This window comes from Rhagoletis pomonella, unplaced genomic scaffold, assembly GCF_013731165.1.
Source record: "Rhagoletis pomonella isolate Grant_MI unplaced genomic scaffold, Rhpom_1.0 Rhpom_scaffold_00771, whole genome shotgun sequence".
Classification (NCBI taxonomy): Eukaryota; Metazoa; Arthropoda; class Insecta; order Diptera; family Tephritidae; genus Rhagoletis; species Rhagoletis pomonella.
In genome coordinates, this window is record NW_023459325.1 from 17,267 (window position 1) to 29,434 (window position 12,168).

Consider the following 12,168-nt stretch of genomic DNA (forward strand, 5'->3'; position numbering starts at 1 on the left):
CATTGCCGGAGTCCTCCTCGGGGCAGTTACCTAAAAAGTGCAATCGAAGGTAGTTGGAAAGTCACGCAAAAGTTTAGCAACTTTAGAGAAATAGCTTACTCTTCCACATCGTTCCCTAAGCAACTTCGTCTGCGCAGATTCGGTGTAATATTTAGTGTAATCGCTTAAATACCCAACGGAAGGTGTTCAGTCAATACATCCACCAGATTTGAGGGCCCAAAAGGATCTCTCGATCGCCCGTGGGTCTATTAAGCCAAAAATACTGCCGCGTTTCACATATGTATATCTATTTGTTCGCTGAACTGGCCCATCAGCAGTCCTGAAGTAACTAAACGTACCACTAATTTTTCTTTTCTCGGTGACACGGGTTTGAGTTTACTCATCCGCAGCGCTATTTTCTGCAACACTACTATGACCTGGTACCCATATACATATTTAAGGCTATCTAGGAAATAATCGAACGAACCCAAATATAGGTCAGTGGTCCCTACAGTGTTCCTAGATTTTAGGTTATTAGAAAGCTTCTTGCAAAGCATCACACCACTAACCCTTCTGTAAAGCTTCGACCCATCTGTACAGAAGTTCTAACTTCTGGTATCCGTTAACTTATCCCAAGATTGTTAGTGCAAAAATGGCTCATTGGTGCCAGAAAAAGAGTGTCTTGGTCTTGAGTACATTAATGACCCCACCCCGTACCTCTATGACTGTCTCTACTCAATATAAGGCACCGACTATACCTGGGACGTAAATTCAAAGTACTTGATTTCATCAGAAATCGTCAGGCGCGCGCGTCCAATTGAGGGTATAGTTGCGTGGTGTATATTATAATACCTTGTGAACAGGACAAGTTCCGTCTTACTAGGATTTACAGTGAGTCGGCATTTCGCATACTATTTAGGCAGCATGTTCAACTAACCTTGGAAAAATAGAAGGTATACAGAAATGCCCCAGTAACTACAACTAGAACGCCTCTACTTACCATCCCATCTTGGTGCTGTAGCCGCCTACGACTTCTCGGTTCGTGTTACCGATAAAGTCGACGTCACCGGTATACTCAGTAATTGCACGCTCCTGTAAAAAATTGTTAATAAGCGGTTAAGTTCTGCAGCTCTTATTATCTTCTCCAACATCAGATTAAAGAAACCACATGAAAGGTGGTCGCCCTTTCTGAAACCCCGTTTGATAACAAACGGCTCGGAGAGGTATTTCCCAGTTCCAGCTCTGTTGGTATTGTACACCGCTATTTTACACAGCCATATCAGTTTCGCGGGGATGGTGGTTCGGGTTCGTTCTCTACACAGCGTTCCGGCAAAATCTGTGCTCTTAGCACTCACATATTTCGGCCTCGCTTCCACCTTCAGTTCCCTATAACGTTTCCACATAGCTGGCGTTACGCCCGATCGCAGCGTGGCTCTGTAGGCGGTGTCTTTTTTCTCTGCAGCTTCTTGGCTCGCTGAAATCCCACTACTCCTTCGGCGACGGCACTCAATGAGTGGTAAATGTGGTTCCACTGCTCGCATATGTCGGTTTGTTGAAGACTGCTCTCTGAGAGTAGGTGTGAGAGTCGAGTAGCGAATGCATTTGCCGTTTGTTGTGATTGCAGATTTTCGACGTCGAGCTTTTCTGGCTTTTTGAGCGCACACTCTGTGCTGCACAGAGGCGGGTGCGTATCTTGGCTGTAGCAAACTAGTGGTTCGAGTCGAGTCTGAATTTTCCGACGGTGGTTCCAGAGATCTTTTCCTTGCTCACCTTTGCATTGAAGTCGCTAAGCACGATTGTGATATAATGGCGGAAGCAGCGCTCGTATGTGAGCTGCAAGGGCTATCCTTGGACACTTCGCTTTGATACGGATTGTGGCTAGATCCTCGTCCACCGGGATGAACGACAGTACTTGGCGACAGAGTCTCTCTCCCACCACAAATATAACACCGAGTTTGGGCTCCTTTTACCTTTTTCACTAATACTCTAAAATTACTAATTATAAAATTTTGGTTTAAAAGAAGATGAAGACTCAAGCTCGCGAAGATTCGACCAGTGCAAAAAGAAACTTTCTCAGACGTTCGAAAATATAAAAAACAAGTATATGTACATGCATATGTGTGGAAGTACAAATAAACTCAAATTATATGTTGTAGTCTTATCCCTAACGCAAAAGATGAAAAGCGTATGCCGCCAACGAAGGCGCCGCATCCTCAACCAACAACATAAATGCGCTGCTAAAACAAAGCATTTCACTGCAAATAATCAACAACTACATACTCGTACTATCCACTGGCCAACAAAGTGGGCAGCACTCAAACTCTATGAACCCAACAGTAGCTCAGAGTCAACCGATTGATGCGCGGAGCTATGCGACACGCATGCGCGCCAAGCTAACAAGTAGCTTGTTAACGCAATAAGAAAATGCTCAACAACTTGACAACAAGTCAAAGCACCGCTTTATTTTTTATTTTTTGCTTTTTGTTTTATTGTGCCCGAGTGCATCCGAGTGCTAACAAGCGGCTGTGTTGCAATAAGAAGCGCATGCGCAACAAACAAAGACAAATCAACCAATTCAACCCACCGTACGAGTACGCGCCGCCATACGCTCGACGGCAATACTCGTAACGCCGGCAATCTCAGCGTGCTGTAGGTAAACGTCAGCATGGCATTTGATGTTTTTATCGCTTGACACTGCTGTCACACTGTCATTGCCAATGCCGACGTTAGACGCTGTTATTTGTACGCTGCCGCCACATTGCACTCCACCTTGGCTGAGGATGTGCAGGGCGCTGTGTTGTGCCGTCTGTCGACCTGGCTGTCATCACATCAGCTGTATTTGCGTCTCTCACGCCCTCTGTGCCACCTTCGGCCCGTGAAATGATGGGATGTTGAAAATTGCGCAACGCAAGCGTACGGAAGCTTTGTTTTACGCCTTCCACTGTTCTACGCTTCTTCGCATTGCATGTGGGATTGCTTTTGGGCGCACTTAGTTGCCCGACTTCCTCACTCGGGTGCACCTGTCCACGCTACGGCACTCTGAAAACAGTCGACCGTTGATGCGTCAGTGCGTGCTTGCTGTCGAATGGTCGTACATAAATACATACATATGTGTTTGCGTATGCGTAAAGAAGCGCCTGAGTGAGCAGAGGAATAATGTAATGTCTGGCGTTGGCTGGCTGCTGAACCATGTACATATACCCTTCAGAGAATAATTAAAGGCGATGGCTTTTAGTTGAATAGTTTGACATGAGCTTGAACAGAAGATTTATCTATTTAAAAAACTTTTCAAACTTTTTTCAAATTTCAAAACTAAAATACAATTCTTTAACATTATTAGAAGAATCTAAAAATAATTTAAGCCCGTTAACAAAACCATAAATTTTAAACCTACGATTCTCAAGGCAAACGGCCTCAAATTCGGTATATAAGACCCCCGCTGCAAGATTGAAAAACATCCAGAGCTGTGCTTTACTATTTTTTGCTCATTTGCCAGTACAACCTTTAGTCCGTTGGGTCCACGACTAAAAAACTTCAACTCATATCCTCTCTTAGTTGCGAAGCTCTGTCAGTTGTTCAATCCAAGTGTAGATAGGTCCTTGTTTACTTGGTCCTTCCGTTGTATTCGTGAGCGCCCTTGCTTTTTTAACCGGTAAATCATCATACATTCGTATGGCATTCATCGACTACATCTATTTCGTTACTAAGATCCTACAGTTCGCAATTTTATCTTGTTCAGTATGGATTTTTCGTAGATTCCTTCTCAACTTTGTTCGAGATCGCCACCATTTCTAGGTCAAGAGTTAGACAACACCTCTACACTTTTTTCTTTTCAATTTGTTTTTCTCTGCACTTTTCTATTATTATGCCGAATTTTCACCAGGCATTAAATGAAAAAAAATTTATCGAACAAGTTGGGCATTAAATAATGTTTGTGCCATTATTTAGATAATAGGCATTGAACCTGTTTCCACATAATAATTTTTAAATGGCACAAAGGTTTGGCAATTCCAATGCCTTTTGGAAATTCGGCATTAAGCTTAGTATTCAGCTCTCAATAAAAATTTCACCGATGTTTCTTTGACGTCTAATGGACTTAAGCGTAGTGGACAGTCAAAAGTTCTCACTGTCGGAAAAGAAACGAGCCCCCCAGCTGGTAACTCAAGGAGCCCAATGATCCTAAGTGCTTTTTTATCCTGTACTGGATGGTGGCATCCAATTTAGGTTAACGTGGATTAACGTATCCGCCCGACAGAAAGGGTAATAAACTATGCGCTGAAATTAATACACCCTTTCTAAAATCAATATCGATAAGAAAAACCTGATAGGCACCAAAGACTTCGAAGCTTTTGGGCACTAGGGCCGTTCTATGAACTCTTCTAACCACCATTCAATCCTTAGCACATAGCGATCATTTTTTTACGCGGAAGTGATATAGAGAGTTTGAAGTAGAGTTTCGCCCTTGAATAATTCTTCTAGACCTGTCCTATCACATCGAACGAGTCTCTCGTTTAAGTAGAGACTCCTTGCATTTGCAGAAGTGGATTTCAAGACTCTGAAAACTTGCTTATAAGGGTAGGGAAATTGCACAGATTTTGTTGAAAGTACTTAGTTATGAACCCAGTCTCCCGAATATCAAAAGCAGTCCAGTATTTGGTTAGTTTTTTCCATGACGAGTGGTATGTACTCTTTGCTAGTTGTGAAACCCTTGATACTGTTATTTTTTATTTAACATGTTCAAATATTCCAAGACAATTGAGTCATCATTGTAACAGCCTTGCCGGCTTTGTCTATATCAGTGAGTGTATGCGCTTAGTGCTGCCGTAAAGTTCGTTAAAAAATTATGCTGAGGAGAGTACCTTTTTGGACGAGGTTTGACCACAGCGTAGAAGCGGATAAATAAATTGCTTCAAGTGGAAATGCGGAGACGTAGTTAGTGTCGTTTGGGCCACCTTCACATATTAGAAAAAAGCGGGACGATGCCGGCAATTATGAGGCGAGAAACATTGAATTTTTTCCCTACTAATGCCGCTTCAGTCCTGTTTATAGTCCGTCTGGTTCAATGGTGGACGTATAGGATGACTTCTGAGATGCTAGAGTTGAAGCAAGGGCCGGTGAGTTTAAGCTCAACATAAAATTTTGCACAGATGGAGTGAGCTCAAGCTCAAGAATTTGTACTGAAAATCTATTCGGAGCATATGCTCACTTTCTATACATGGGGCCTACTATATTAACCTAGTTGGTGCGCCTCTTAACTCAAATGGTTCGAAATAAGTAAAATACGTTCTACCGATATCAGGGGCATTTCGTGGCACTACTAAGTGTGGAATTCTGACAGGCCTGCAGTTTCGATAGCGCCTTCATACTATCCTCCGGAGACCAAACAACCGCAGCATAACTCACAATCAACCGGCTCATCGCCATGCAAGTTGCCGGCAATGTTTCAGCTTCCGACTAGTGTGATAAAGGATTTTTTTTTTTGTCTGTAATTCTTTTATTAATCTAGCGGAAAGAAATATAATAGCTGTCATAAATAACACTCAATATTTTCGAGTTTCTTACTACTGGTAGAAGGTGATCTATCAATCGCTTTTTCTAAGTTTAGCTTAGGTAGGGTGAGTGTTATTTCTGGAATAGACCGTTTCATTGCTTTCCAAGAGTATACTTGGAAGTAAGGAATCTCCAGCTTCATCATATTGGCGCAATCCATCATGGATTATGATATGAATATGGATATGATATTTCAAGGCCAATCGTAAAGAAGTAAAATATCTTTAACAAAAAACAGACTTGAATGGTATAAGACCCCTACACACCTTGCCACAGCTTTTTATTTGTCTGTTTCAAAGTAAGTAAATTTTGTTGTGTTGCCTTGGGCTTCGGCTGTTATGTCTGCCGAAATAACAACAATCACAGAAATAGCATTAAACAATTTTAACCATAAAACGGCATCTTGTTGCGCGCTGACAAGAATCTTGTACTTGTTAAATCTGTTTGTTTGAGTTGAGTCTCTCTTCGTCTTTTTTGCTTTACAGTCATCACTGGTTGCTTGTTTCTTCTGCTGCTATTGTTATTATTTTAACTATTGTTTTTTACTGCTGTTATAGTTGTACTTATGTACGTCCGTTTGCTGTTTCCCCTACCGCTGCTTATTACAACAAAATTGTTTAATATTTACTGATTACTTAAGTGTCATTCGCATGGCTTCCTTCCATTTCTTTCATTCGCATTCGTCAGTCAGGCTTTCTACAGTCAGCTTTTCCACCGTAGGCGCTTTTTATTTCAATTCGTCATCAAGAATTTGTTTGTTATTGCATACACACGTACACACACTTGTTATGCTAGTAGTCCAACAAACACTGGAACCAAAATTTTGAAAACGTTTGAGAAAATCGTATTTCTCAATTTGATTTTCAGCATTGTTTATCATTTGAAACTAAACATTTTCTCAAATTTTTCTCAAACATTGCTTATCAATTTAGGCACGATTTGAGAAACATTCGAGAAAAATTTTTTTAGCATTCCGTTCCATTCCATCTGTCGAAGTGCATCGGTAGTCTGCTACAACTTCGCAAATTGTCTAATTTTAAAACAAACTATGCAACTAAATTTTTACATCAACCGTATTTTTCTTTGTTAAACTAACTGAATAAATGAGCTATTAAATAAACTGTTAAACTGCATAAATATAAATTCCTTTTCTATAAAAACTGTGTTTCTTTTACATGTATCATTGGCAACACTATACAAATATTTCAATGAGAGTAACTGGATTTCATTTCGTTCCGCTCCACTTACGTTTGAGGAAAATTTGAGAATTCACCATTTCTCAATTTGAAAATGAAGGAAAATTTCATATTAAATATTTGCCTGTATGATGCATTTGAGAATTAACGTTTGAGATTTGAGAAAACGACTGATTCTCAAATGCATCTCAAATTAAGATTTAACAAAAATGTTTATTGGGAATACTCGGTATAAGCTTTACACTTACTAGAATCTAGTAACTAGATACATGCCGCACCAACAACAACAATTGTGTGATTTTCCTCAAATGTCATGCCACCACACAACATTCATTCAGAATGCAAACATTTTTCATAGATCAAGCGCAATTTGTTGGATTTCAATTTATGTAAGCACAAACAAACATAAACATCCATGCACACATACATACATATCTACATATACAAATGCATTTAAACATACCTTCAAATGCACATAGTTCTGGTAGTAAGTGAGTGATGTGCATTTGTTAGCACATGTGCTTTCCTTTTGCACTTTTCAATTTGTTACCACGACTTTTCGCTGGGTGTCAAAGCTATTAAATTTAAAGCTGAGAAAATAATTTTCTAACAAGCTAGACAACCATTACAACATATTTGCTTTTAATAAAAACGGGTTGCACAAGCAAAAAATGGACTTTCTCATGGTCGCATCAACTTAAAGCCCTTTGAAAGGCGAACCAGGTGTCAAGAACCATAAGCTACATATATTATATCGCACACCTACTTAGATCGAAAGGCAACTAACTCAAAAATCGGATCCGAAAATATAACTTGTGGATCGTACAGTTTCAACGCAATTAATACAAAATCAGGTTTAAGAGTTTTTAGCTAGCGAATATAATCATGAAGAAAAAAATATTTGCATTAACTAATTGGAGCTAAGTCCTATCAACTGATTTATGCAAAAAAAAACGTCCTACTTATTTTGAGTTGGTTCTGTTTAGAACTAGGTGTGCGATACATGGGCGTCAAATCGACCAGTTTTGATTTGGATGAAATTGGTCAGAACTTTTCTTTTATCATATAACAAACTTCTGCCAAAGGAAAAAAATAAATTTTTTTTCGAAGGTTAAGCGAAATTCATAACTTCAAGATTTCGAAGGTTTTGCAAGTTTTTTTTTTATATCTCAAAAGCTATTATGGTTACAAAAATACTTCTGATTTCGTGGTTACTATACTATAAAGAAAAAGGATAAAAATAAAATGCAAAAAATAAACAAATCTTGAGAACTTTGAAATGAAAAATAGCGTTAAAGCAAAAAACTTATAAACAAATTTTGGCTCAATATTTTGTATACAACACCTATATTTTAATTTAAATATTAAAACTTAGAAAAACTATTTTTTGGCAAACTCTAAATAAAGTTGTGTTAAACTATTTTAATTTAATTTTATTAATTCTATTCAAAAATTTTCATTGGGCTTGAGGCCGTTTTCAGTGAAGAACTTATTGTGGAAAAGCAACAATAATTTGAAAAAATGGTAGAAGTGATAGCTATTTCGGAAATCAGCACATTTCCACATCAGACTTCTTTCAGTAGGATTCGTACCGACGATCCCACTGACTCAGGCAGTTGCCTACGCACTGTGCTAAGTTTGCCTTGTGAATTCCAGTTGCTTTTTCCGCTATTTCACTTGCTAAGCCTAGTACAATCCTACTGAAAGAAGTCTTATGAGGAAATGTGGTGATTTCCGAAATAGCTATCACTTCTACCATTTTGTTTTTTTTTTCAAATTATTGTTGCTTTCCCAAAACAAGTTTTTCATTAGAATCGGCCTCAAGCCCAATAAAAATTGATGAATATAATTGTTATAAGGCCATAAAATAACAAAAACAAATTAATTGTAAATTAATTTAAATTTAGCGCTTGGGAACTTTTTTCAAAAGTTGAAAAATTCATATCTTAAAAAAACAAAATCCTTTGGTATCAATTAGAGGTAATGAATAAAAAAAAACATTCCAAAAATGTTTAAAAGTTCTTGCATATAAATATTTTCAATTTCAAAACGTAAAATTTTCTTTCCGATCTTTATTTAAATATATTTCTTTTATATAGCCCCAAATTACTACTTTCAAAATAGGCCTGACAAATTTTTGTAACTTCATATAATAGTTTTGAATATAATTTTTTTTAAGGTCATACCTATCAAAAAACAGTTTTTGATAATTTAAAAAATTTAAAAATTTTTTACTTTTCTTATGCACAGCTTTGTTAAATTGTTTCAAATACGAACCTTTTCCGAGTACTGCTTGTTTGGTAGCAGAACTAGCTTAGCTTTGTCTGGACCCTTTTCGATCCACCTTTTTATAGAAAATTATTCGAGCGTTAGTTCTACTTTGTACAACTGTTGGGTTGGGAGTAGGTTAGGAAAGAGATATGACCTATCTCCTATGGTTATTTCCTGCCTCTACGAGATCCTAGTCAAGCTCATAACCTTACGGAATCAATGGTGCACTGAGGACCACTTCCACCCTGGCCAGATTAACGGGTAATGGTTACTTAACGGATTCAGGACCTGGTCACTCTAATATTCTTGAAGGCTTGGACTTCATCCCTAATAACATTGATTACTTTGCGACTAGGCTGGCACCACACAGCTTTTTCTACACTCATATCCCTCTTTTCTAGGGAACTCAACAACAATCTTATATTTAGGTTTCCAGATAACTGTATTGCCTTTCAGGCAGAGACTGCTGCTATTAAGAAAGCAATCGATTGAACAGGCTATTACGCTGCACTAAAAGCTATATATGTCTGGCTTCTCATTCGGTCGCGTCGGAGTGTCTCCTTCTCAGACTTGAAAAAGGAGGATGCGAGTGCATTTTATTGCATCCAACTGCTCGTGGGCAGATGAGCTTAATGCCAGCTGAACGAACGTTAAGCGAAATCCACGCATCCAAAGGCATCCTTAGGCCCACAGAGCCGCAGATCTCAATGCAGATTAGTGTCCGATTGGAATTCCTCTTTGTCGCTTCTTCTAGAACAGCCCAGCTTTTGATAGACGGTGGTTTAAACAGATGTTATTGCACTTTATGACCAGCCCGGAGGAACTCTCCGTGATCGACATATGCCGCCTGCGAAACTTCGTTCTTGGCACGCAGAAAGAACCTATGCTCAGGGTTTACGTGTGCTCCTGTCATGTGGGTAACCACCTTAACCTAACCTAACCACAGTTCGACAACTCGAACTCTTTTCTTCAGCTAAAAAATCACATAATAGACTGTCATCTTATTTAATAGCAAACGGCCAGGAGAGTATCTTCTATAGGCTGTAAAGTTTAAAATCAGCTTTCTTGTTTTTGGATCCGCAGACAGCCACGCTACTTTATGAAACTTGTAATGCTAGACTCCGCTACAGACTACTTCGGCCCCGAACGGATTTGCCCATCCAGGGTTAGAAATCTCCATGCATGATTTTTATGTCATGGCGGGACAGCATTCATAAAAATGGCCTTTCCTAAATAGAAACAGTCTTTGGACGTTTAATTATTCTCTGCCTTCGGGCGTGGGCAAAAGTAAAGGAAATTTAAGAATTTCATTCACTGCTTATTTTTGTGGTCGTTTATAAGCTGCCTTATTACTTAGTATTACTTTTCCTAATAATCCTGGTCATAAATCGCGATCATGTTAGCTATTGCTTTCATTAGGACATAAGCCTAGCAAAGCTGTTTTCTCCACACGTACTGGTGCATAGCCACTGTACAAAAAAAAAAATAAAAAAGGTCAGTTTCTGCTTCGCTGCAGTCACAAATTACGAAACTACAATCATTCATGCTCTCCAGCAAAATGTCAATTACGTACTGGTGCAAGTGATGGACATGGCCGCCCAAATAAAATATTTATCTTTCAATACTTTTTCAACCATACACAATCAATCAAACGGATGTCAACACAAATCATTAATTGCTTATTTACTTATGAAAATATTTATGTAAGGCAATTAAAAAGAAAGGACTCGTTAAAGGTAAATGAAAAGCAGAAGTAGAGGAAAATAATTGGCAATTAATTAAAAATCTGAGGAAAAGAGCAGTGAACTCATTTGTTTTGTTGTTGTTTAAAGGTAATTACTTAGCAAAACAAGCAGAGGAAGCTGAGTTTATAATAATTTAGTATAATTTTTTGGGCCAAAGCAACTTCATGTAGCTTACATACAAATGTATGTAAATGTATTTAGAGTTGGTAAAATATTTTTTTTTTTACTTTACCAGGCAAAAACTCACTTTGAGCAATCAAAGCTTGTGGCACCAATTTTAAGAAACGAAATTGACCCCGGAGACATTAAAAATTTCTATTTTTGGACATAATTTTACATCATTTACTTTAGCTATATGAACACAGTAGCTGCTGTATTAATTGGGACAGCTAAAATTAAATGAGTTTTAATCCGTTATGAAGATACAGGTGATGCCCACATTCTTTGCTAGTTATTTGATCACGCTAAGCTAAAAAGCTCTTTTAGGGCAGAATTTCATTTGATATTTCATTTTATTTTTTTTATATAATTCGTGAACAAACTGAAAAAAGATGCGTGAAGGAATTTTATACTCGTTGGACTCACATCCAAACATAAATATAGCAACAAAGAATCTTCAAGCAACATGTCCTGAACACTATTGACTCCTGAACAGGTAGTAATTTGAACTAGATTTCCAAGAGAACATGAGGTATATCTATCGACGAACAATAACTACACTCCAAATGTCTCTCACTGCTATGAAAATATTTAACAGAACCTTAGAAGCATAGATAGAGCGGTGACTTGGCTTTCGATAACTACTTGAGCCATGGTGTGGCAGTCTCTCACCAAACTTCAGCGTATGGATGGCGGTCACCATGCGTACATGTCCAACGAGCGCACTTGTGGTGATTTTCATGTTTCATATATACTACATTTCGCCGTAGAGCAAGTAGCCAAGAGTACTCTCTTAAACGTCGCAATAGAAGGCTTCGGCAAGGCAAATATCTTTAAATGTGGTATCTTTTTCACTTTTATGAGAAAATTTCCAAGTAGCCTCCACCATAAGTCCGTGTGCATAGGTTAACTTCGTAAAAATGACCGCAATGATATCACTTGAGCGAAAGCTAGGTAGGGCATCTCAGATTTTCTTGTCAACTGAGTTTGAATGCTACGAATGTCTAATCTTGGAGTGCATCGAGAAACCTAACGCTTTTTCGGAAAATAATCGTTGCCATCACGTTTAATTAATGGCAGAACCAAGACGTGTCCAGCTCCAACTGGGTTAGTCCTTAGAGACAGAGTAGTAGTAGAGTAGTAGTGGTAGTTGCGTGCAGTTTTGTGGACATGCGAAGAGATGTCTCGGCCACTGGTTGGGCACATCTGCATCTAACCGGCTGAGGTATGAATTTGGCCTGCTGCAGTAGCCAGAAAGAATATGGTGG